This window comes from Elephantulus edwardii, unplaced genomic scaffold (genome assembly GCF_000299155.1).
Source record: "Elephantulus edwardii isolate Elephantulus edwardi_28Jun2011 unplaced genomic scaffold, EleEdw1.0 scaffold00017, whole genome shotgun sequence".
In the NCBI taxonomy this organism is placed as follows: Eukaryota; Metazoa; Chordata; class Mammalia; order Macroscelidea; family Macroscelididae; genus Elephantulus; species Elephantulus edwardii.
The window spans coordinates 17,249,887-17,276,847 of NW_006399767.1; the positions used below are offsets into that span (position 1 = coordinate 17,249,887).

The following is a 26,961-nucleotide window of genomic DNA, read 5'->3' on the forward strand; positions in this document are numbered from 1 at the left end:
TCAAGGATTGTGTTTTCCACTCTCTTGACTAGTTAATCCAATAACCACTCTCTATACCAATGGCCTCAAATTTGAATGTCCACTGGAAAAATGTGTAAAGTTTGTAAAAACAACAAAAAAAATTAAATGGGCTTATGTGCATGTATACAGCATATGATTCAGGCTTGATTGATCCAGCACACTGTGTTACAGTGTTTCCAGTGATTGATACAGATTGACAGGAGTGCAAGCCAAAACTGGTAAGATCAGATGAAAACTTTAGATGATAGTACTCTCTTCCATAGACTGAGAAATCGTTTTCTTGTGGACACTGCTACCATCTCATCAGGAGGAGAATAGAGGCAAAGACAACACTTGAGAAAATGGAGCTGAAGGATTGGGGAAATCTTTTTCTAATAATAGGATTTGAGTTTGGAATCCAAAAACTATCTGAACCCAGACTATCCCTGTGCTTTATGGTTATATGGACTGATTAATTCTGTCTTTTATTTAAGCCAATTTATGCTGGGTATTCTGTCATTTATCAGCTACTAAGTGTTACAGACATAAACACTATCTTTGTCCGTTGAGATTTGATGTGCTTATAAGAGTGTGCTTAATTTCTACAATGTGTGCCCTCACAAATGCCATGCCCATTCTGGACTCAGCAAACTATCATATCTTGAGAGTTCATTAGGTGACAAGTATTTTGCTATATACTACAAATAATGTAACAAGTGAAAGACTTGATGCTTTTCCCTTGAATAGGTTATAATCCCCAGATGCAAAGGAATAGGGTATTGGTACTTCAGTGGTAACGTTCTTGTCTTCCATGTGAGAGACTGGGTTTGATTACTGGTAGATACAATCAAGTGCCACAACCACTCGTTTGTCAGTGAACACTTGCATTTTGCTGTGATGCTGAATAGGTTTCAGCAGAGCTTCCAGACTAAGCAGATGAGGAAGAAAGTCTCGGTGATCTACTTCAGAAATATCAGCCCATGGAAATCCTCTGGATCACAATGATATGGTTCCATTGCCTATGGAGTTGCAGCTGATTTGGCAGCAGCTGACAGCAATAACTGAATGTTGGACAATAAATAAGGATGACCAAAGAGGAATCCATGTCTTTGAGTTGTGGTATTGGAGAAAAGTACTGAATATCCCATGGACTGCTGAAAGAACAAACAAATATGTTTTGGAGAAAGTGCAACCAGGGTGATCCTTAGAAGCAAGCATGATGAAACTTCATCTCTCATACTTTGAGCATGTTGTTAGGAGGGGGCAGTCCTTCGAAAAAGATGTCGTGCTTGGAAAGTTGGAGTGTCAGTGTTAAAGAGGAAGACCCTCAACAGGATGGATTGAAACAGTGACTACAGCAATGGGCTCAAGTATTTCAGAGATGAGGAGGATGGTATAGGATGGAGCAAAGTTCAGATCTCAAGGTTATTCATGGGGTCACCTGAGTCGTAGTCGACTTGAATTGATGACACCTAACAACAACAATTATAACATACACAAGTCAAAATTAGCTAGTGGTACAAGAGGATATGAGGCAAGGGTCAAGTGAGTGGTGAGCAGGAGAGGAGTTTGTGGGAGATTCACTGAGCTGGCTGGGGTTTTTTTTTAAAAAAATCCTCATGGATCAGAAGATTTGAGCAGAGCCTTAGAAAAGTTTATGAATTAAAGAGAGGAAACAGGCTTTATAAAAACTCACAATGTAGTCTTTAAGCATCTTGTATAAACTATAGGCATATAAGGGTTATTGAAGTAAAAGAAATAGTTAAATTTTCAAGCAATTGCATCACAGATTATGCGTGAAATGATATAACTATATAGGCGGATGTGTTTGGGCAGAAGGATTAAAATATCTAAGTGCCTACAAAATAGAGACCTTCTGGGTTACTAATACACATAACCCAGTGTGGCTAACAGAGGTATAACGTGTTTAATTGGATAGATTACATGCTTTGAAAGTTTCCAGGTCATGTGTTTTTGTGGCTTTGCAAACTAATTGCTCTATTAGTTCTGAAACAGGCTCAAGCCCTCTGAAACCGATGGCTGACTTCATGTTCATAACCCCTCTCTAGAGTTATCACTGGACCATGTTCTGTGTTCATTTATAATTTTAATATGAAGTTTATAAAGGTCTTATCTAAAGGACTTTCTCATCTACCCCTAGAGGCATGTAAGACCTACTTCCTATCACTGGGGTCCTTGGAATGAATAAAGTAAAACGGTTCATTCCTCAAACCAAACCCACTGCTATAGAATTGATTCTGGCTCAGTGACCCTTCATTGTGTTTTTGAGGTTGTTAGTTTTTATAGGAGGAGACTACCCATCTTTCTCTTGCCAAGAAGCTGATGAATTAGAACTTCTGATTCAGAGTTACTTTGTCTTTTCCTAGTGACTTAGAATTTTGGTGCTGGCTGGTTCTATACTCATTCTTTTTATTGTATTTTCCTTGGTTGTGGTGATTGTTTGTACTTTACCTAACAATGAACTTATGAGCACTTTGGAGTGAAAGGCCTCATTGTTTCTGTTTTCTTGTTGTACTTGTGTTCCTTACTTTTGCCCCCCTCTAAAGCCTAAACTAATGCTTTGCATATAGTAGGCACTCATTCACTGTTGTTAGCTGCCATTGAGTTGGTACTGACTCGTAACAACCCCATGGGCATTGGGACAAAATACTACTATGTCCTACCCTATCCTCATGGCTGGTTGTAGATTGGACTGTCGTGATCCATAGAGTTATCATTAGCTGATTTAGAGAAATAGATCAGCAGGCTTTTATTCCTACTCAGTTTTAGTCTGGAAGCTCCACTGAGACTTGTCCAGAATCACAGTGACATGCAAGTCTCTACTGAAAGTCAAGTGGTGCCTGTGCATGAGGTGCATTGGCCAGGAATCAAACCAGGATCTCCACATGGAAGGCAAGAATTCTATCACTGAACCAGCAGTGCCTCTCAAGCACTCAGTGGTAGTGTGCTAAGCAAAAGGATTTGCAAGTTAATCTTAAGACCACAGTTTGGAAATTAATTGTGTTTCTGGTTGATGAAAATTACACTAGGAATCAGGATCATGGTGAAACGACTCCATCCTACTTCCATGTCACCTTTTGATCTACATGTGAGCACCTGGGATTCACCTTGACCCCAATTCACCTGTATCTTACTTTTGACCATTTCATCTAAACAGCATGTGGATTTCATTTGCAGACATTCTTTGACTGAATGACAATGAAACGTTTATCTCAGGATCATCATCACCCATCTTCAAAGTGGAGTCTCTGCAAAACTAACAAGGCGATTCTTTCCTGCTCATATCATATTTCCTTAGCTTAAAAACCTCATCTCCACTAAGGTGACTAGGAAACATATCCATAGTATCTCATAAAATAAGTGCAATTCCTTGAGAGGGGTATTTGATGGAGACTTTATGGTAGTTGCTTTTGAGCAAAAGGCCACCCCTAAATTACCTGTCTCAGATGACAGAAGTTTTGCATTTAAACTTTATCTTTTGAGAAATGAAAGCACTGTCCTATATTAAACTAAAGATTTCTTTTACCTATCTCTAATTAAACTATTATCCATATTATCTTCTTTTTCTTGTTATTAGATGTACAACTGAGTTGAATACAACTCGTAGAGACCCTCTGACCCACAGAACTGAACCTTGCCCTATCCTGTGCCATCCTCATCATCTCTAACATACTTGAGTCTATTGCTTCAGTCACTGTGTCAACACATCTCATTGAGTGTCTTCTCCTTTGCTTACTAAATTGGGTTAAATGGAGATAAAAGCAGCCTAGTCTCCTATTGCCTTCATAAGCCTGAAAGGGACTTGCCATAATTCTATATTGAGTTTTTCTGGAAACTTTGTGAAACTGGCTTCTCTCTCTCTCCTCAATGTAACCTGTCTCTCTCTCTCTCCTGGCCTAAAGGCACCTGGGAAATGCTAGATTTCCTTAATTCTTTTCCCTTCTCCATGGGCTTGATCTGCCTCCTGACTACCCCTCTTTGAGCTGCCAAGAGAACACCCTTCTCCAGGGCTTTCTGCCTCTTGCCATTGCTGGCCTTCTGAACACCAGGACAATTTGGAGTAAGTGATGGTGGTTCTCCTTTCTTAGATCTCCTACTCCGTTTGGACTCCAAAATGTTCTGGTGCCAGACCAGGAAATTCTTCAGCTACAGGGTGTTCCCTGGAGTCAAGGATTCTGAAGCTTCGTCTGACATATTTTGGGCATGTTGCAAGGAGGGACTGGTCCTTGGAGAGGGACATCATGTTTGGCAGAGTGGAGGGGCGGTGAAGGAGAGGAAGACCTTTGATGAGATGGATCGATTCTATGACTGGAGCGATGGGAATAAGTGCATTTGAGATGGCTAGGTTGGCACAGGATAGAACAGTATTTAGAGCTCTTGTACATAGGGTCGCTATGAGTCGCAAGCTACACGATGGCACATAACAACAACAACAACAACTTAGGCCAGTCTCATATGACACTGTGGATACCCACGCTGTGAGTGGATCTTCTTCTCATGAAGAAAAAAGGAAATAAGGGACATCTTGTTGCCTTTAAGTCTTTCTTTCTCTCCGGAAACCCCCACTGCTTATCTCTTCCCTAGTCATGGGAGTTGGCCAGTCCTGCCCTTCTCAGTACACTCCACTGGGGGTGTCTCCTCTGCTCCCTTCATACTCTCTTATCACATTGCATAGCCATGATATCAATATCAATTCAATAATAGGTCTCATAGCCCTCAAACGGGACACATCCCTTATTCTCTCTTTCTTACCTCTCCCAAAATGAAAAAAAAAAAAAAAAATTGGGCTTCCTTTCAAGGGGCCCAGACGCTTAAATCAAAGAATTCAAATATTTAACCCAGTCATACACCGTTATCCGGAACAACAGGTATATAATCCTATATTCCACCCTACTTCTTGAAGAAAAAGAGAGAGTTTGGCTAGCCTCCCAGGTACACACTAATGACCAACACAGAACAGAAAATTGCCATTCCTTAAGTGCAGCAGCTGTGCTCCAAGAAAATGTCAATTGGAATTTCTAACTTAACATGCTTAGCCATCACCAATGTAATCACATGGTCACTTGTCTAATAACTGGGCTACAAAAAGCAGCCCATAAAGCAGTCAGTTATGAAAAGCTCTGAGAAATATCTCTGAATCTGGAGGAAAACCTAGCCTAGTTTTATCTAGATTAACTGAAGCCCTCCAAAAGTACACACACACACAAAAAAAACAAACAAAAAACCCACCCCAATTTGGCAGAAGGCATAATAGTTTTAAATGCCCATTTTATCTCCCAATCAGTCCCTGATATTCAGGAAAAAACTATAAAAGGAGAAGATACTTAAACCCCTCTATGAGATGATCTGAATATGGCATTTAGAGTCTATAATAATAGAGAAGAGCAAGAAAAGACAGACAAAGCCCAGAGAGATAAGGCTAATTATCAGCTCTTGGTGGCTGCTCTTAAAGGCTCCAGTGTACTTCTTAAGACTCCACCCAAACCCTCCTTTAGATGTGGTAAACAAGGTCATTGGGCTAAAGCGTGTCCTACTCCCCCCAACCTTCACCAGTATCCTGCTCCAGGTGACGATAAAAGGGACATTGGAAGGTAAATGGTAAACTGGCCCCTCTCTTCCCAGAGGAAGGGACCAGTTACTTCAGTACCCCAGCCGACCACCTCCCAGCCAGATCTGAGCCTACCCAGTCTGCTAGGCCTAGTCACGGAAAACTGAAAGTGTCCAGGGCCATCAGCCCCATATAATATTACTTTGGAGGAGCCTAGAGTAACAGTTCAAGTAACAAGCAAGCCAATCTCCCTTTTAATAGACAAAGGGGCTGGAGGGCACTTACTCTGCCCTACCTTAATTTTCAGGACCAACTTTTCCCTCACAGATCTCTGTTGCTTGAGTTGATGGTCTTTTTTTATTTTTTATTTTTTTTCCAAGCTTATTTTAATAGGGGAGTTCCACTAAACACTGTCCACCATGGGCAACCATTATTACATTTGACACATCAGTGTCATGATGTTTAGCATCACAGCAACCATGAGTTACCTCTGTACAGCAAACAGACAGACCAGTGCTATACCACTTAGAAGAATGTTTTACCAAAAACAATTAAAACTAAGCCCTAGGGCCACAGGCCCAAGGCCCAAATGCCTTTTTATTTATTTTTTAATTATTATTAAATTTTATTAGTTTTAATGAACATTTACAGGGATTTTGGGTTTGGAGTTGATGGTCTTGTTTCTTCACCCTTAACCACTTCTCCCCTCCCCTGCCAAATCAAGGAGTACCTTTTTCAACACTCCTTCCTCATTTTACTTTTATGTTGTATGCCCCTTTTGGGGTGAGACTTACTCTCCAAATTTGAAACCTCTCTCTCTTTCCACCTCCCCATAACAAAATCTATTCCTATTCTCTTATTATAGTCCTTGTTCTAGAGTTTGCTTGCATCCTTCCTCTAAGCAAAAAGTTACCATATTCTACCATATTTTTAACATCTATTCCTTCTGATTCTTACACTCTAAAACATGATCTAGCATCTTTCCCAAGTTACTCTTTCTGTATCTTACAGTCCTCTACCTACTTCAAAAGCTGATATCCTATCCTTCCTTGGCCCTCTTATATAATTTTATTAATCTTAATATTTGGTCCTTGTCTCATGCTATTTCTGTCTAGTTTTCTATAGGAGCAGATGAGAACTTTTGCCAACCACACAGTTTGTGAACTCCTCATATTATCAACTGAGAACCAACCATTACCCTCCACTATCACACCTATGGACTCTGCTGCCTAAAATAAACAGCCTTTTCTCCTTCCTTTAGATTGTTGTCCCCATCCAGCAGGAAGTAGTTACAGAAGAGAACCTCAATGTTCCCATTCAATATTAATAAAAGGCTGGAATGTTAGGACTGCAGAGCCCTTTCCTTCTTCTCCCAGAATGGCTACTAAAAGATTCCAATCACAGGAAGTAGCAACTATGCTTTTTTTCTGTCAAGGATGTAAAACTACCTTACTCTCTTTCCCAGAAATAGTTATCTGAGACCCCAGCCCACTTTCCTATCTTGAAAGAAACATCTATGAGCATCCCGTATCCCAAGTTCCTTGTAAGAGAATATAAAACTCCTCTCTAACTTTTAGTGGGGGCTGATCTTCTGCTTGAGAGTCAGCTTGACAGTTTCTCCTCAATAAACTGTCTTTCTTGGCCTGAATTGGGTTCTATCCTTCCTTGGTGACTTTTCACTTTCTCCATTCTATTTTGTGTCTGCTATGCATATTTTTGGAAGGAGGAGTGGCATCCACTTCTGTAATAGCTTGCCTCCGGAAACCCTATGAACCTGGAAAGAGGATGAGAGACACCCAAACGTTGAGGACTCTCCTTCATAGAGTCGCTATGAGTTGCCTGCGATTCGATGGCACTTAACAACAACAACAATAACAACAACAACATGTGTATTTGTTCAGCCCTAAGTATGGCATGATGTGCAAGAAAGCCAGGATGGACCTGGGAGAGAAATTATGTTTTGTTCAGGAATGGATTATAGTGCAGTTGACCAAGGTTGGTGTTGCTGAAACATGAATATATTTTATAAGAGATGCTTTTTTTAAAAAAAAAAATGTGGTTGGAGTGAAAGTTTAGAAAGCATATTATTTTTTCAGCCATTAATTTCTTTTCTTAAAATCTTAAAATCTCATAACTCTTTATTATAAAGGGAAAGCCTATTTCTGCTGGACTTATCAGTAGGATTTCTGGTAATGTGCACAGGCCACAGGGCTTCCAGACTTCTTGGATTCACAGTGATGAGGGTCAGCTACAAACAGGGTCTGAACATACTGGATGAGGATGTCTTTGATTTCCTTCTGGGAGGCCTCATCCAACCCTTTCTGGTAATAGGCAACCAAGGTCTTGGAGATAGACTGGCAGATTGCATAAATCTGGACATCATGACCACTACCCATCATGGACTTGGAGGTACACACTGGCAAGACATTCTTTACCCAGAAGCAGAACAGGATCCAGGAGCTTGTACTGCAGCATGCAGGTCTCAATCATCTCTAGAGTCTGGCTGTTCACCTTGATAAGGCCATTGTCCCATTTACAGTGTGCCTCAGCTGTGGTTGTCTTCTTGCATCTGAAGACTTGCATGGGCTGCAGCAGGCCCTTGGACAGCATAGCAAATGGTTAGCAGGAGAGATCCCCATTGTGCGTTGCTGCCCATTCATTACATTTTGTTCTGTAACATTAATTACGATACTCACATTATCTGATCAATTCATTCCATAGTGTCTTCCCCTTTATCCTTTACAAGTAGGGTTTTTTTTTTAACAGAAAAAAACCCAAACCCCAAAATACTCAGCAAAGGTATGCATTAATCTATTAAAAAATGTAGCCAAAGTCTCATAAGAAACAAACCTTTTATTTCCCCTAAGGGCAATGGCTTTATATTTGATAATTCAGTGTTCAAGTAACTTTATAGAACATAACTACAACAAATAATAATAAATGAAAGAATGCACTGGGTTTTTTAATTCCTATTTTTCAGATGAGAAGATTGAGGCTTAGAGAGGTCAAGTAATTGGCTGCAGGGTAATTAGCTGATTTAGGCCATACTGGAAAGTCCATCTAGACAGCCTGATTCCAGAGGTCCACTGGCACAATTGGAATTCTTACATCTCACTCACCAGAAAGAATTGATTCTAACTAGGTTGTTGTTATGTACCTTCGAGTTGGAACCAATTCATAACTGATCTTTCAGTGGATTTTCAGAGGCAGTAAACTGCACAGAAGTAGATTGCCCACCTTTCTCCCGCACAGCAGCTGATGGATATGAACTGTGTGCCTTCAGGTTGGCAGCACAGCTCTTTACCATTAGGCCACAAGAGCCCCCTAACTAGGCTAAGAAGGGTATAACTTATCATGCACTAGGTGCAAGGAAGTAGAAAGCAAGTGGAGGAGAAACATGCTGTTGGATGCTGATTGAGGAGAGCCAGGGAAACACATTTTCATGGAACTATGTTGGATTTTCATTTGTAGGAGGAGGGAATATTAGTCATGGGTGTCCTGTTTCCAAATCTGAGTCATAAAGTCCTGTAATTTTTCATTTTAACCTACTCCATAGCTTAATTTCCCTTTATGTGAACGAATGAGCTCCTTGAGGCAAAGATCTCAGGGTATTAGAATATGAAGAATATTAGTTGACTCCATCAAGAGGATCAAGTAGCAAGATGAATGTGTGCCCTCATGTCCTTAAAGTGACTAGGTATCAGCTGTCACACACTCTTCAGAAGATTCTGGTCCTTTCTGAGGCCTCTGGAGACAAGGGAGGGAGGAAAACATCCTTGATATCTTTCTAATTGGGTAGGAAGGACTTTCTTTTTAATGCTGTAATTCTTCAATGATGTTTCCCAGCCACGGAGAGGTCAGTCCTCATACAAATAAGAAATTAGAAGGCTACTGTCAAGTTCCTCCAAGGGGGAGGTGATGAGATCCTGGTGCTGTACTTACCATTCTACTTGAGGCTGGTGCTGCTTCCAAAAAGCTTGCTGTATTTTCCCATTCCTGGGAAGCTAGACAATGTTGGTTTGGTATTTGTTATTATTTTTCTTCTGGGCATCAGGCGTGTGGGACTAAGATGTGCTCAAATACAAATATTTAGTATTTTAGAAGAGTTAGCAACATCTCAGATTCAATTGTAGGAGTTAGCTGTACACTCAAGGTCCTTGTTGAACATATTATGCCAGTATATCTCCCTGAGGGTCTCCTGTACCCTTTCTGATCCTTGACTTCACCAGACATCACATTCTCTTGTAGTAGTTGGCCTCTCTGGGTGATGTATCTGAAGCAGGTGAGACAGATATTGTTCTGTTGTGGTCCATAAGGTTTTCCTGAGGCTAATTTGTAGAAATAGATCACCTGGCATTTCTTTCTTATCTGTCTGAGTTTGTAAACTCTCCTGAAACCTGTCCACCATGGGTGACTGTGCTGCTGGTATTTAGATTACAGGTGCCACAGCCTCCAGCATCATAGCAATATTCCAGCTGCCAAAGCCTGACAAACTGACAGATGGCAGTCAGATCAAATAGCACAAGACTGTAGACTATCGAAGCTCTCCGACAGCAACCAACTCTCGGATTAAGCATGCTACCTACTTATTAACATACATGCTATCCATGTAAGCTAGAGTTAATGAAATACAAATTTCTAAGTGTAAGAGGTAGCTTGCCACTGTGCCAAGTGCTGTCAATTCCTGCTTAGTACCACTCTAGCTTCTTATACAGCCCGAAGGAAAACTTCACTCACTCATTTTTATGAAACAGATAAATAACAAATGCCTCATGGGTTGGGGGACTAAGCTCAATAGTGGGGAATCGGTGCTGAAAGAACTGCCCTCAAGGAGCTTGCATTGCAGAGGGGAGGTGGGCCATGGTGTAGACAATCCCACAACTAAAACAATCGTGACCCCCTGCTATGAGGAGACCCTTCAGGCTGTAGGCTCAGAGCCTTCTTGCTTGCACACACTGCCTGAGTAAACATGTCTGCCCAAGTTCTTTCCCTATAAAACATCAGAGTTTTTATTCCATTGTATCTGCAAGGCCACTTCTCGTGCCATTATAACTCTCAGTGGTTGCAGCAAATCTTCTCACTGGTTTGATTTATTCGCTCCCAATGTATGATAAATCCTAGTCTGATTCCTGGAGCATTTCAAGAGAGATTTTGTGATGAACCCACAGAGACGAAGCCAGAGGATCCAGTTTCCCCAGCCTGCTGTGTAAGCAGCTGTGAAAGGCAGGGAGGAGAATGGGGGTAACTGTGGAACTGCCTCCTACCAGAGGCCTGGGCTTCACCGAGGCTTCTTGTTAGGTATCTACTCTATAATTGAGACTTAACAGAGCAATAAAGGGATGAGCAGTCTCTTCTCATATGATTAACTACTTATGAAAACCTGCTACAGGGTTAGGTATGATTTGGTTCTGACGTGATGACATATAACAACAGCATTGATGGGATGACCATCCACTTTCCCATTGTCCTTGAGCTAATTTTCACAGAGGTTTAGTGGGAAAGAGTTGTGTTGCTCACCCAAAGGCCCAAGGGCTTGGATCAACTAGTTGCTCCACTGGAGAAAGATGGACAGCCTCCTCCTGTGTGATTTACTGTCTTTGAAAACTCACTAGAGGGTCAGCTGTGAGTTGGTTCCAGCTGATCAGTACACAGACGACATTGTGACTTAGAACTGCACCGTAAGTTCTCTGTAGGGGCACATCTTTATGAGAACAGACTGTCACATCTTTTTCCAGTGGAGCAGCTGGTCAGGTCACGCCATCATCTTACTGGTTGGCAGCCTAGAGCTTTCACCACTGCGCCATTAGGTCTGACACATGAGCTAAAATGTGGATGGAGCGTCTCACATTGTTCAGAAATATATACTTCCACCTCCATGCCTGTCGTTGCAGACCTGCCCTCCCAGCCCTGGTTCTGAGTCAACCTGAGAAAAGGCAAGGGTAGGGGTCAGAGTTCTGTTGCTTCTGTTGTTGTGTACTTTCCAGTCAGAGCCAAACCATAGCTGACCCTCCAGTGGATTTTTCAGAGGCAGTTTTAAGCACATGGGAGGAAATTGCCCATCTTTCTCCAGAGGAGCTGCTGGTAGATTTAAACAGTAGGCCCTCGGGCTTGCAGTGTAGTTTCTTACCACTAAGCCATCCTGTTCCCTGATCTTGTAATTCTAGATTTTGTAATTTACTCTGCCAGAGTCTAATTGGTTTCCATGATAAGGGCTCCAAATAGAACCTAAACAAAACAGAGAGGGGAGGCATCAGTTCACCTCCATTTTGCACAGTGGACATGATGTATTAGAATAATCCCTTTTCCATTACCCGTGTCAACAGTTACTTCCTTCCTTATTAGAAATAGAGGAATGGATGGAATGATCCCAACTGTTACTCATCCATCTTGAGTCTGACGTATCTACCAGGTTATGGCAACCTGGCCCAACAAATAAGATGCAGTTAGTATGGTTTCCTTTTCTGCATCTTATTGACGGCAGTTCATGTATTCTTTGATCATCATTCTCTGAATTCCTACCTTACACAAATAGTCAATAAATGCTTGCCTTGGTGCTCAAAGTGTTGAAATAAAAACGGCCCAGTCCCAGTCCTCAATGACGCTACACTGAATGGATTTATGTGTGATTACCTGAGCCTAGAGTATAAGATGTTGTCGTTGTTGATTGCCATTGAGTTCCACACAAGTAATTGTGACCCTATGAACAAAATACCTACAGCCTTTAGATAACTATCGTTTCTCAAAGTTTATAGAGTTTACAGAGGCATGTTGTTTAGGAAGTGGATGCCACTAATTGATATAGGTTTCCTACACTGAAGATGGGGGAGAATTACCCTATAAGCAAGATGCTGTCATGTTTATATGCATAGTCTTATTGTGTATTCCATCTCTGTCAGGGATTATAAATTTGAAAAAAAGTTCTGATTATATAGGAAAATGCTATGAGGTTGAAAGTCTTCAGTTCTTATCAAGATATTCAAGGCTATGTAGGCCCCAGTTATCTCCACCCCAACACAAAGTATACTGGGAATGACCCCAATAATATCACTCTGGATTAAATTTGTAGTGTCTGTCTTTAAGAGTCCACAGTTAAACATATGAAGCTAATTTTCCATTATTATCTCCTCCAAAGGAAGTGATTTATCAAATTCTCAGTACCTTCACAGTCCAGGAATGAGAAATGAAGAGAATGTTTTAAAGGGGAGAATGGTGGAAACATGGGTCCCAGAACTCTAGAACCTGGAGATCCTGAAGGTCACATGGTTCTACTTCCCACAATGGCTTAGCCTCCTGGTTGGGTGGTGGCTTCAATTTCTTTTGGAATCATTCCAGGGACAGCAGACTCACCATATCATTGGAAGGAACTTTAGTCCATCTTGATACACTCAAAGAAACATGTCCTCCTTGTATTGAGCTGGTGTCTCTCCACTTGTGACTTCTGCATGTTGCACAACTTCACCCTTTGAGATCCCACAGACACTTGATTTTCCTGATCATTCACTCAAACAATTTTTATCAAATGCCTGCTTTATGTGGAACAAGTTAGGAGGTTTTCAGAAAGTCGTGAGACTCATTTGCTGCACAAGGCAACAAAATTGGATCCCTAATACTTATAGAATAACAGCCCAAGTGATACAAATGGTCAGGTGCTCTGCTGTTAACCTATCCAGCATCTTTTTGACAGAAAGACCTGCCAATTTGCTCCCATAAAGACCATAGCCTGGCAAACACTATGGCGCAGTTCTGTCTTGGGGTCACTATAATTTGAAATCAACTTGATGACATCTAACAACAACTAATATTTGAGGTGGTTATAGAACTTTGTTATCTAGTGCTAGTGTAACAGAAATACCACAAGTGGATGATTTTAATATACTTATTTCATCATAATTCAGAAGGCTGAAAACCCTGATACACGGTGCTGGCTCTAGGGGCAGGCTGTCTTAGCTTTTTTTAGCTTCTGCTTCTGGCTAATCTTCATGTGCCTTTCAGCTTCCCCCGCCACCCCCCCCCATCTCCACACTGTTTGATTGACATCTCAAAAGAGATAGACTGTAAACACTCTATAATTAATCCTGTGTCATGGACATAACTAACACAACCCATTCCCAAATGGCACTGGAAACATAGGCATAGAGATTAGGATTTACAATATGTATTTTGAGGGGATATAATTTAGCCCATACTAGCATCAACACAAAGTTCTCTTTGTGCCCACTCACCCAGTCCTGTGATTTGCAGAGTCTTTGCCCAACATTTTTTTTTTTTGAGTCTTCAAAAGAAAAGAATCATTGAGTTGATTCTCTTCAAGACTCAACCCTGCCAGGGTTCTACCCATTTATTATTGTCTTCAGAGCTCCTAGAAAAGCAAGTTATCCTCCAAGGGGCTCTGCCCAACAAAACAAAATGGAGCCAGGATTCACTCATTGGAGATGTTCTCTTGTCCACCCGGCCCAGGCTGTGGAAATGTCACATATCCAAAGTAGCATCCATCAAAACTTTTGCAGTAACTCTGTTTCCTCATCTATACACTGGAGATATTTACAGTTCTTACTCACAGGGATGCTTGAGTTAACATATGTAAAGTGCATTATTGTTGTTGTTAGGTGTGTCGAGTCAAGCATGACTTACAGGGATCCTATGAACAAAAGCTCTGAACCCTCTCCTATCCTGTGCCATCCTCACACTTCCTGACATACCAGAGCCCAGTGCAGCAGTCACCGTGTCAGTCCCCCTGGATGAGGGTCTTCCTTGCCTTTGCCAACCCTCCATCCTTCCCAGCACCATGTCCTTCTCCAAGGAATAGCCCTTCCTAGTAATGTACCTACAGACTGTGAGGCAACGCCTCATCATTCTTGCCTCCAAAGAGCACTCATAGCACATAATAAAAGCTCAATAAATCCCAGCTGTTAATATTATTAGTGTTATATCTTCCATCACTGTCCTCCTTCTCCTCCTCCTCTTAGTAATGCCTTTGGAGCTGGTGGGCAATGGAATCCTAACATTTCCCCTTGGTATTCATATTTTTCATCTCTGTCTTGTACTGGGAAGAAATGGATGGTTGGGTGCTAACCCTCAAGACGTTATCTTATTACAGCTGAGTTCTTATCTGGTCTGTTGAGATAATAGAACTAGCTACCCAGTTTTGAGCATTACATGTGTTCCACACACTATCATTTTGAATCCTTATAATAACCCCGGGAGGTAGATATTATTATCTCCATTTTTCAGATGAGGAAATTGGGACATTGAGAGCTATAAGTGACCCAAGGCCACAAGAGCCCTGGATGCAAAGCCAAAGCGGAATGTTTCTGCTCTTTTATTACTTTTTGATGCCTGAACCAGATTCTGTTGCTAACACATTTCTCTGGTCGCTCGGGTGCAGGTCACATGCAAATGGAGGCTCAGAAAACCTCCCCTGACCTTGTGCAGGCCACTGCCCAGAGTGTTGAAGTGTCATTACGACTAGACCACCAAAGGGATCTCAGCTCTCTGGGGTTACAGTCCAATTACCTTATTACACATTGTAGAAAGAACATGGGATTTGGAGTTAGAAGACCTGGCTTTAAATCTGGGCTTACTATTTATTAGGCTTGTGAGTAGCATATAAATGATCTATGCTTGCCTGCTAATCTCAAAGTTTTGCGGTTTGAATCCACTCAGTGGCACCACGGAAGAAAGATCAGGCAATTTGCTGCCATTACAATGAGAGCAAAGAAAATTCTGATTCTATGCTGGAGCATGTGGAGTTACCATGAGTTACAACTGATGGAGTAGCAACTGACAACAACAGATCTCCAGAAACAACTTGTAATGACAACCAGGACAAGTTGTAAAGAGGCTCTTTAGGGGGATGAAAATCATTGTCGTGTACTTTTGAGTAAGAACTTACCTGTAGCTGACTCTTCACTGGGTTTCAGAGGCAATTAATCACACAGGAGGAGATTGTTCATTCTTCTCCTGTAAAGCAGCAGATGGATTAGAACCACATGCCTTCGGGATTGCTATGCAGCTTCTCACCACTAGGCCACCAGAACTCCCTGTTAGGGCACAGAATTCACTGAGGAGGGCAGAAGAGGAGCTTAGGATTCAGAGGGAGTCCCAAGGCAGACTAAGATGAGGACCATTGCCTCATTAACTTTAGGCAAGTTAATCAAGTTCTCTGAATCTCCATTCTTTAACTGCAAAAGGAGCATAATAATGCAATGTATTTTATAATTTCTTTTTGGTGCATAGCTCAGTCATCACTCGCTATTATTATTATTTTCATTTGTTTCTCAAGTATGACCAGTGACAGCTTCTTTCTCATCAAAGGCAGAGCAAGCAGAAACTGGCCTCCAAGTGAGGAAGGGTGGGAGCTCCCTCCTCCTTCCCAGCTGTTCAGGCTCACTGGGACCGCACGCTCGGCTCCCACTTCTGCTTCTGCACAGCGTGGTCAGGCTGAGGCTCCTCACGTTCAGAGCACACACACCTCAAAAACGCCACATGCGTTGCCAAGAAACCACCTTCCCCATCTATTTTGGAACCTTGTTAAGCTTTCTGCCTAATGTCGTTTTAAAAGGTTATGTTCTAAAGAGGGATACGGTTAAGTAAATTATGGCAAATCAGCCTGATGGAATGTTAAGCAGCCATTAAAGCGATAATTACAAGGGTTTTGTAGAAACTTGGAAAATGCCTCTGGATTAATATGAAATGGAAAAAGCAGAATATAAAGGATGGAATTATATAAAATTGCATCTACATAACTGTGAACAAACGCAGGAAGATGAGACAAGTAGTAGTTCTTTTACCTCTTTTATTATTGTTGGGTTGTTTTTTATCATAACAAATAAAAACCAATGGATGCCACTGGAATCTAGATTTTTTACAAATAGCAAGAGAGATGGCCCTATCCTTCATGAGGCTTGTAAGAGCAAACACTGTTTGAAAGAGCCTCCTTGGCTGCTTTTAGTGGGTGCCCCTTGCTGCTGTATTTACACATCGTGCGAGTCACTAATACAGGGTGGAGGGAGAAGAGTTCTGTATAGTAGACATTTATCTCCACCTTCCTCCTGTTATTAATGGTTCTAAGGAGGGTTTCCGGTTCCTTACTTAAGTGTCAGAGGGAAGACACTTGAATCTAATTGTTCCTTTAGCTTCTGTGTGAGGAAGAGGAGGCAGGAGGGATAGGGCAGAGAGTGTGAAGGGAGCTTCACCTTTTTCTTCTCCCCTTGCATCACAGCCTGGGTTCAGTGATAGAGGATGAGGCAGAGACTAGTGATAGGAGAGGAGGGAGACATGAAGATGCTTGGGTGGGGTGAGGAAGATGCCAAGCTGAGAAGACAAATGGAGTCAAACAAGAGTTTCTTAGTTTAAAGAGGAAAAAAAAGGAGTTGAGAACTATTACTTTTCTTTTCCCCTCACTCCCGTCCTTCCTCTTCCTTCTTGTATTCTTTCAATTCATTTCCTCCCTCCCCCTCCTTATATTCTTCTGTCTTTCTTTCCTTTCATTTAACAACACTTTACCAAGCTCCAACTCAGAAAGGAGAAAAACAAGGTTTTCCTTTCAAAAAAAATCTAGCTAGAGAGACATATTGGAAAACAAACAATCTTGACAGGGCAGAACATCAATAATTCAGTGTGACAATGAAAGTGATTAACTCTGCCCTGGGGACTCAGCAAGAGCTTCCTAAATAGATCTGCCAGTAGTTGAATCAGAAGGTGCTCAATTTGAGGGGAAGGAGGGCCCGGGCTCAGGAAACAGCATGTACAAAGGCATGGAGGTATGGGAGCTTGGAGAACACTTTGGGCTTGTGGTTCATTTATCTTTTGGTGCTGTGTCCAGCACAGAGGGCAAGTGACTGCAGGCTTCCTTGTTGTTAATCTCATGGGTTAGGAGAATCTCCTTTCCATAGCTCAGGGTCCCAACATAGCTCAGCATCCAGGAGTGTATCTACATCATGCTGAACCCACCTAATGTTCTCATAAGGTTTGTGGAGATTAGGAGGTCCCTCCCTGACTGATGCAAACAGCCAATGCACTTAACTGCTAACTGAAAAACTGGAGGTTCAAATCCAACCAGAGATGCTTTGAAAGAAAGGTCTGGCAATCTACATCCCCAAAGCCAGCCTTGACAGCCCTTTGAACCAACACTCTACTTTGACAATCAGAAGTTGGAAATGATTCAGTGGCAACTGGTGCTAGTAGATACTGGTGCTGGAAGAAGCCCCTGTAGTTCCAATTATGCAGGAAGCTAGTTGGAATTAGAATTTCACCTCCATTCAGGAAATTTGGTCATCACTGTTAACACTCAACTCAGGGGTAGGGAAACTGGAGCTCAGAAAGGGGAAATTGCTGGTTTGTTCAAAGTCATTTGAGAAATGACTTGTCTTGAAAATGGTCTTCTGGTCCTGAGGCTAGTGCTGTTTGCAGCTTGCTTTTTACAGAGACACTCTAAACTTTTCTCCTTCATGTGAGTCAATACTTCTTGTTTACTTACTCTATTCTTCCTTCTCCTAAGCTTGAAGTGGTATATAGCCCCTTTTTAGTACTTCAAGATGTGGGTGCTCTCATGGCCTGGTGGGTAGGGAGATGCACTATCAACCCAGAGGGATTCAGTTCTAGTCTACCAGCTGCTCCGAGAGAGAGGAATTGGCAATCTCCTTCTGTGTCATTTACAATCTGTAAAAAACTTACAGGTCAGCTATGACTCAGTTTGACTCAACAAAAACAACATCTTCCACACTATTTATGGATGTCTCAATTGCATCCGTCTTCAACATTCACTTCAATGAAACAGTTGTCATCAAGTAAAGGCTGCAACTTTTCAGTTAGAAGCCAAGCATGTTAATTGAATCACCAAAGTATGGTCTCAGAAGAATGCCTGGTCTTGGTTTGCCCTAGGGGAAAGAAGTCTCTGGATTTGAAGGTCACATGATCCTTCTTGCCTTCATCTTCTATATTATGGTTGGAGTAAGAAACAACAGTGAATTGGGAAATCAGCTCAGGAGTTAACAAAGGCAAATTCTTCCTAATCTTGGACCTTCACCTCTTTACCTGGGCATTGGTGGGGCAGTAGCAAGATTTGAATCCAATGATTTTTAGTTTTGCAGGCTTGATAGTCTTGAGGCTCTAGTCTATGAGTTGCGAGTAGAATGAAGAGAGCCAATTACTATTACAGATGACTCCTCACCCTCTTAAGTCTTGACCCACATAGAGTGGTGCACAATTAGGGTTCAAGAGGATATGTGAACCTACACTTAACTTTCAAGGTAGTAAGAAGGCTATAGGCAAATGGATCAACTTGGGCCAGCCACACAGAGCTTTCAGCTTTATGCCATTTGTTTTTCAGTTTTCCACCTATAAATTTGTTCACTGGCTTTGGCATTTATGTAGTTTCAGAAGGAAGGCTATTATCTTGTCAACATTGTTCTACAGCATTGACATTATCTCTTAATTACACAATTACTGTGTTATGTACTGTAGACCTCATAATAAAATATTTGAAGTGTTCAAGCACAGACTGGATTTTTGAAAATACGACTTGAGTCAAACCATCTTATAAAAATTACCCTTTAATGACACAGTCAGAAACGACCTTTGAGAAGATCTTTTCATTTCTCCCTTGAAAGGTGGAAGAGACTGAGGTCCAGAGAGAGAGAGCCTGCTGCTGGCCACACAGCTGGTCAATCGGAGTTTTGCAATTAAGACACTGGAGATTCAGGGTTGTTAGCCTGTCCCAAAATGCACAGCAACTGAGCACTCAGGCTTAATTCCTGAGCTGCAACCGTATTGTTCCCTTTTCACAAGTAGATTATGCATTGTTTCTTCTGCTCTATTTCACAAGATCACAAGGCCAACCTGTCAAAATTAGGTTCAAGAGCCAGTTCTCCCAAATTCCCATCTACTTCAAGATCCATGTGTGGCTTCTCACAGCTGCTTAGTGACTTAAGGAAGATGATCAATCCCTGTTAGATTAATCTTTCAACTATGTTTAAGAATTGACTATTCCGAAATATTCTGTTCAAAAAGCAAATCCCTTACCTCTTGCTCAGTAGATTATGACCCTTACTTATTGTGTGAGATAAATTAAGCTCACCTTGTGGCTCAACTTTCAGCTAAACAATAGACACATCAGGGACTCTGATAGACTAGTGGCATAAGGAGTTGTGCTGCTGACCCAAAGGAACACAGTTCAAATCTACTGGGTGCTCTGCAGAAAAAAAGATGGGCAATCTCCTCCCATATGATTTGCTGCCTCTGATAATCTACTGGAGGGACAGCTCTGAGCTGATTCTGACTCAATGACACATAACAACAACAACAACTAATGTGTACAGTAACACCAAGGAAATACCCCTTACACCAATGAACCATATAAAATCAAAAGGCAGTATTTAACCAGCAATAAAGCTCAGAAGATGGGGGGGGGAAGGGAATAGGATAAAAAGATGAGTGGAGATGAGAATCACAGGGAACAATTGAGAAAAGTGTTATAAAGTGGAGATGATAGTTAATGTTATAACACTATATAAAATAAAAAATATATCCATCAATATATATAAATGGTTGAATGGAAAACCAATTTGCTCTGTAAACTTTCTCTCAAATCACAAAAGAACTATTGAAAAAAAGAAAAAGATTAATCCAATATCCAATTTTCAAAGGGCAGAAATGGAAGCATTTCGGTCATTGGTAAAGATTAGTTTATTCTCCAGAGAATTAAGCCTAAGAGAGAAGTACATAAGACTGATGAAGAGCCCTGATGGAGAATGAGGATAGAGAGGGGGGATTTACAGAACGAGTAGCAGCATGAGGATATTAAGTTCTGAAGTAGTCATCAAAAGAATAAGATCTACTGTTGAATGCTATTCACCTGCTTCCCAACACTGACAGGTTCAAGTCTAAACTTGGTGTGGCAGACCCCAGGCAGAATGCCCCTGCAGAGATAATGAAAGGTCTTTCCTACTGACCACAGTGCTTTCTCCCTCCATTTGAAGGCAACCCCAGAATTATTTCTTAATGAAGTCACCACATTTTTTCTCAGAAAATGAAACACATTTACTATCTCTGGAAATTGTCTCATTCTGTCTCAGCATTCCATCATTTTGGTCTTCTCTCCTATTAAACACCTCCATGCTTTCTCTTGTGGATTATTTTCCTGTCTCTATGTCTCTCACGTGGTTTCCTTGCCCTGAGATTCCTTGGACACCCTCCAAGTCCTTCTTACTTGTTCAGGTATGGTCCAAAAGGCCCCCCTTCTAGGACATCCCTTATGAACCATCCTGAAATACATTTCTCGTTTATCTGCACCATTGCTGTGTTTTCTCTTGCTTCTCTATTTAGATCCTCTCATCCAGTAGTATAGTTAAGCTAAAGTATTACACTATATCCAAATTTGGTGAGTAGTGACTGGGGTCTTAAAAACTTTTGAATGGCCATCTAAGAAACAACAACTAGTCTATATTTGTCTGGAGCAAAAGAGAAAGAAGGAAACGAAAGACTCAGGAAAGAAATTCGTTTATAAGATAGACTATGTGAACCACCTATCCTGAGACCAGAAGAACAAGATGTTGCCCACCTACAGCCAGCCATCATTATGAACATGGACATAATAGATGGATCTAGATAGAATGGGAGAAAAATGCAGACCAAACCTCAGGCTCCTAACAATGACCACAGTTATTGGATCTGTTGACATTACAGGATTCTATGTGACTATTGAGACTGAGATACCCATTAAACTTAGGACTGAAGCTAATCCTGGGGGGGGAGGGTGTCACCTCTCAACCAAATAGATTGTATCATAATATATCACCTGTGAGCAAAATACTCCTTTAAATAATGTTCTGTGTGAAATAAAGTGGTTAATATTTACCTTAAAGCAAATCTGAGAAGCTAAGGGGGAGGAAATGCTGGATTAATGGAAACAGAAGAACAAAAATAGAAATAATGAATGTGTTGGCACATTGTGAAAAATATAATCCATGTGACTGAACACGTATGCATGTTGTAGTTATTAGGTTCTCTGGAGTCAACTATGACTCATGGTGACCCGATGAACGGACCTGAACTTCGACCTATCCAGCTCCATCATCACAATCACCATCTTGCTCATTGGTGTAGTCACTGTGTCAATCACCCTTGAGTATCTCCCTCTTTTGCTGACCCTCTACCTTTCTCAGCCTGATGTTTTTTTCCTAAGGACTGACATATTCAAAGTGTATGAGATGAGGTTTCACTATCCTCACTTCAAAGGAACACTGTGGCTGCCCTCCCTCCAAGAGAGTCTTGTTTGTGCTTTTAGCTGTCCTTGGGATTTTCAATATTCTTTGTCAGCACCACATTTCAAAGGCATCAGTTCTTCTTGGGTCTGTCATATCACTTTTCCAATTTTCAGATGCATAGGAAGCAATTGAAAATGCCAAGACTTGGGTCAGATGCACCCTAGTCTTTAAACTGACATCCTTGTTCTTAATCACTTTGGAGAGGTCCTTGACAGTAGATTTCCCCAATGCAGTGCATCTTTTTTATTACTTGACTGCTGTTACCGTGGGTGCTGATTGTGGATCCAAGCAGAATGAAATTGGTGACAACTAAAATCTTATCTCCTGTTGCTGTCTGTTTGCTGGCAACTAACAGCAACACCCTGATGGGGGTAAGCACAACGGAGACACACCACTTTGGGAGAGGATCAGAGAGTCAGTCCAGCTTAGTTTTTTGAGGGGCTGCAGTGCACTTATGTACAAGTAAGTAAACAGGAAGACAGGATAGGGTGGGCTTGCAGATGTGGGACATGTGGATTGGTTAGGAACTTCAGCCTCTTGCAGAGCACTTCAGCTAAACAGATATGGCAGCTGTCTTCCCAGGTGGTGAGCTTTCTTAAGCCGGGACAACCAGACACAGGGGAGCTTTCTCTACCCCATGTTAAAGGCGATTGGGAGGCTTGAACTTATCTGGAGCTTATGCAATCTGTCCTGGCCAGAGGCCCTCCCTTCATTCCTCAATAGACTCCATCTACTGTGATGCTATCTATTGGTCTAGTGGTGATACTTTTTGTTTTCTTGATGTTGATATGTAATACAATTGAAGGTTGTAGTCTTTGATCTTCTGCAATAAGTGTTTCAAGTTTTCATTTTCTGCCAGCAAGGTTGCCATCTGCGCAATGCAGGTTTTTAATGAGTTTTCTAAACTTCAAGCAGCTTTCTTTTTCAAATAGTCTAGCTTCTCAAATGATTTGCTCAGCATACAAACAGAATATGTATCAAGAAAGAATATAGCCCCTGGTGCACACTTTTCCTGATTTTAAACTATGCGGTATACCCTTGTTCTGTTTGGACAATTGCTTCTTGATTTATGTATCCGTTTCTCATGAGAATAATTAGGTATTCTAGGCTTCTCATTCTTTTCAATATTACACATAATTTATCGTGATTCATAGTTAGTGAAACTCAAGTAAACACCTTCTTGGTATTTTCTGCTTTCAGCCAAGATTCACCTGACATCAACAATGATAGCCTTTGTTCTGCTACGTCTTCTAAATACAGGTTGAATTTCTGGTAGTTCCTGTGGATGGACTATACCAGTCATTTTTAAACAACTTTTGGTATGATTTTACTACATTGCATGTGATATTAATGATACTATTTTATAATTTCTGCACTCCACTGGAACACATTTTTTTCTGGGGAATGGGAACAAATACAGATCTTTTTAAGTTGACTTGCCAGGTTATTGTCTTCCAGATTTTTTTGGCATAGACTAGTGAGCATGTCCAGGTCTGCATGTGTTTCTTGAAATATGTTATTTTGTTTTCAAGTAACTTCTGGGGCCTTTTGTTTTGTTTTTCTTCAGTGCCTTTAAATAAATACCATTGGTTCTTGTTCATATGCTACTTCTTGAAATGGTTGTGTCCACCAATTATTTTTAACACAATTATTCCGTTTTCTTTACACCTTCTTTTTATGCTTCCTGCATCATTCAATATTTTGCCAATAGAAACCTTCAGTATTGCAACTTGAGACTTAAATTTGTTCTTCAGTTCTTTCAACTTGAGAAATGCCAAGTGTGAATTTTCTGGGTAAAAAAAATTACAATATACAAAGATATATTGAAATGATTAGTACAAATACCCAAAGGACCTCAAGATCCTCATCTTCCTCTATCCTAGGACCAGAAGAACTATATGGTTACAGTGTACCACAGCTTACCTCTCAGATAGGGATCACAATAGAAAGTTTTGGATAGAGTGGGAAATAAATGCAGAATAAAATTAAAAATCACAGTAGTGGCCAGGCTGACTGGCATGATTGATGCAGGAGAACATACCATAGACTTCCAAGAAGAAAAACAGGTCTGTCCTAGAGAAGGTAAAACCAAGTTGTTCATTGGAAGCAAGAATTTTAGAGTTCCATCTCACACACTTTGGCTTTGTTGCCAGGATGGCCCAGTCCTTGGAGAAGGACATCATGTTTGGAAGGGTGGAGGGATAACACAGGAGAGAGAAATCCTGAATGAGTTGGATTTAGACATTGACTAGGATTATGGGGGAAGGTGTATCAGACTCTCTGAGAGTGATTCAGGATAGGACAGGGTTCGAGCTATTGTGTGTAGGATTGTTATAAGTTGAAGACAACTCAATGACACAATAATTGTTAACAGTAGATGACTGACTGGAATACCTATCTACTCTGTAAACTTTACTCAAATCATAATAATAACAATATAATACAAAAAACTGATAAAAAAGAGGTGATTCTTAGAAGAAGGTGAGAAAATAAAGATGACTTATCTGCTTTCAGAATTGTGCTTTAATTCGGCCTAGTGGTGAGGGTTAGGAAAGGTAGAAGCCATTTCTCTATCCATAAAATCATAGTAGTAAAAAAAAAAATCATAGTAGTATTTTAAGAACAGAGATTCTAAAGAGATTGTACAGCCTTCTCTTTTCCTCAGTTGAGGGTATTTCTAGGTGAACCTAGAAATCTATTCTGAGATAATCAAGCACAGCTGGTCTACCTCTGAGCCCAATGGTCTGATTGAACATTCACAGATGGATTTGATCAGAATGATAAAAGTGCTTTGCAGCTGGAAGCTTCAGCCTTCCAATCTCAGGGTTGTGGATGGAATTGTGTCTCGTACCTTAAAAAAAAAGTGTTGGCATTTTAACTAATCTTAACTACCTGCAGATGTCTTTCCTATTTGGAAAGAGGACTTTCTTTGTTGTGTTAATTAGATCATACTTGCATAGTTTTTCTTGTTGTGTACCACCGATTTGGAACCAGCCTATGGCCGACCCTCCAAAAGGTTTTCAGAGCAGTTTAATCACATGAGAGCAGCTGGTAGATTTGAACTGCATGCTTTGGGATTGCAGCTCAGCTCCTCACCACTATGCCACCAGAATTCCCTTTCCTGAGTAGAGGGTGTTCTAAACCTAATCACTCCTGAGTGTCAGAGCAGATTAGACACAGCAATCAGCTTCTGAAGGGGTTGGAGGAACCATGTGTGAGGATTGTCTAGATGTCAAGAAATGAACAAGGAAGTACTTGACATGGTTAAAACTCTGGCCAAGGAAGGAGTCAACATAGCAGAGGCCTGGATTTGGACCATTAACCTCTGGAACTATGAGAAGATATTTTACCTTGAAGTCATCCACTTGTTGTGCAGGCTTTTCATCAGTAGCTATGATAGTGTCCTTGTCATAAGAACTTTTATCTGTGACTCTTCGTACATGTAGCATTATGGGGAGGCTTAGGGAGATGTGTGTGGGAATTCATATGCTCGCTTGTGTACTCACAGGACCCTTCTCTAAGTGTTCTTGTTTGCTCCTCATGCTCAGAGCATGTTGTGTCTTTTCTCAGCCACACAACTGCATAGGCTGCTCTCTCTTTCTGGATTCTTTTCCTTACCCACAAAACGCCAGTCCTCCCTCAGCCTTGGTCACATGCCATCTTCTCAGTCAAACTTTTCTTGGGCCCCTTAGACTAAATCCCATCCACTGTGCACCAGACCACTTCCATTATTGTACCCACACACTGTGGTAGTAATTTCACAGGTTAGGGACCATATCATGATCTGATCACAAAACTAGGACAAGGAACAGACGGGCAGGGATCATATAAATATTTGTTGAATAAATAAATGAATGAATATATTATGACTTGAAGGACATTTTTACAAAATAGATAATACCTGATCATTTACAAATATGCATTTTAAAACCTCCAAAACTAAACCTACTGCTGTCAAGTTGAGTCTGACTCCATAGTACAGAGTAAGACTTCTGCATAATATTTCTTTATTGAGATTTAATAAAAGTTTATAAGGAACTTGGATTTGCATTCATTCATTGTTGCACATATTCCTCCCTGCCCTCTTTTGCATCCCCTTACCACCATTCGTTTTGTGTTGTTTTTTTTTCCCCCTTTGGAAACAAATTCTTTCATTGTTATACTACTCCCTCAACCAAGTCCACTTTACTATGTAGCTCTTATTCTGGACTCTTGTCATGCCAATAATACTTAATCATATATTTCTTTTAAAAATTTCTCTCCCTTGTCTGTTTCAATGCCATGTACGTTATTCATCCCCTCTCTTCTTAGTTTCCCACCTCTATGTCAGTTCTGTTTTATAACAGTGATATTATACAGTATTTGTCTTTTTGTGATTGAGATCGATATTTCATACAGCATAATGTCCTCCATGGTCACCTTTTGTATAATATTTCATGAGTTCTTTGTTTTTCAGCGCTGCATAATATTCCCTTGTGGAATATACCACAGCTTCTCTATCCATTTGTTTGTTGATGGGCATATAGTATTTCTAAGATTGAAATCTTTACTGGAATAGGCTGACACATCTTTTCCCGGCAAAGCAGCTGATCAGTTTGAACTGCCAGTCTCTTGCTTAGCAGTTAAGTACTTAACCACTGTGCCACCAAAGCTCCTGATAACAAGTCTATAATAGGAAAAAAATGTTAAAGTATGTATAGTGAGGAATCTGCCTCCCATTTTTGTCTTCTGTTCAGTCGGTTCTTCTCTCTAGAGCCAACAACTGAATTCTGTTTTGTGTGTCCTTCCAAAGAGAGTTTCTGCTACTAAAAAACGCGCATACTATTTTATTCTGCTTTTACACAATTATTGCATCTAGCTTTACTTTTTAGTATAGTTTGTAAACAAACCAAGTGATATTGTCTCAATTCTCACTCACGTCAACTTTTTATGTATTAGAATAGGACTGTGCTCCACAGAAAGCAGGAGTGGCATCCACTTCCTAAACTATATGCCTCTGGAAACTCTATGAACTTTGATAAATATAGTTTTGATAAATATAGTTGTAGAGGGGCTTCAGGTCTTTTGTTCATAGGTCGCAATGAGTCATGCTTGACTCGAAGGCAATCAATAACAAAACAATGTGTG

The 26,961-nt window shown here is 40.8% G+C and overlaps 1 pseudogene; it reads right to left on the reverse strand.

Moving 5' to 3' along the window:
• Positions 1-7,743: 7,743 nt before the first annotated feature.
• LOC102861944 lies at positions 7,744-10,466 on the reverse strand (annotated as a pseudogene).
• Positions 10,467-26,961: the final 16,495 nt, after the last annotated feature.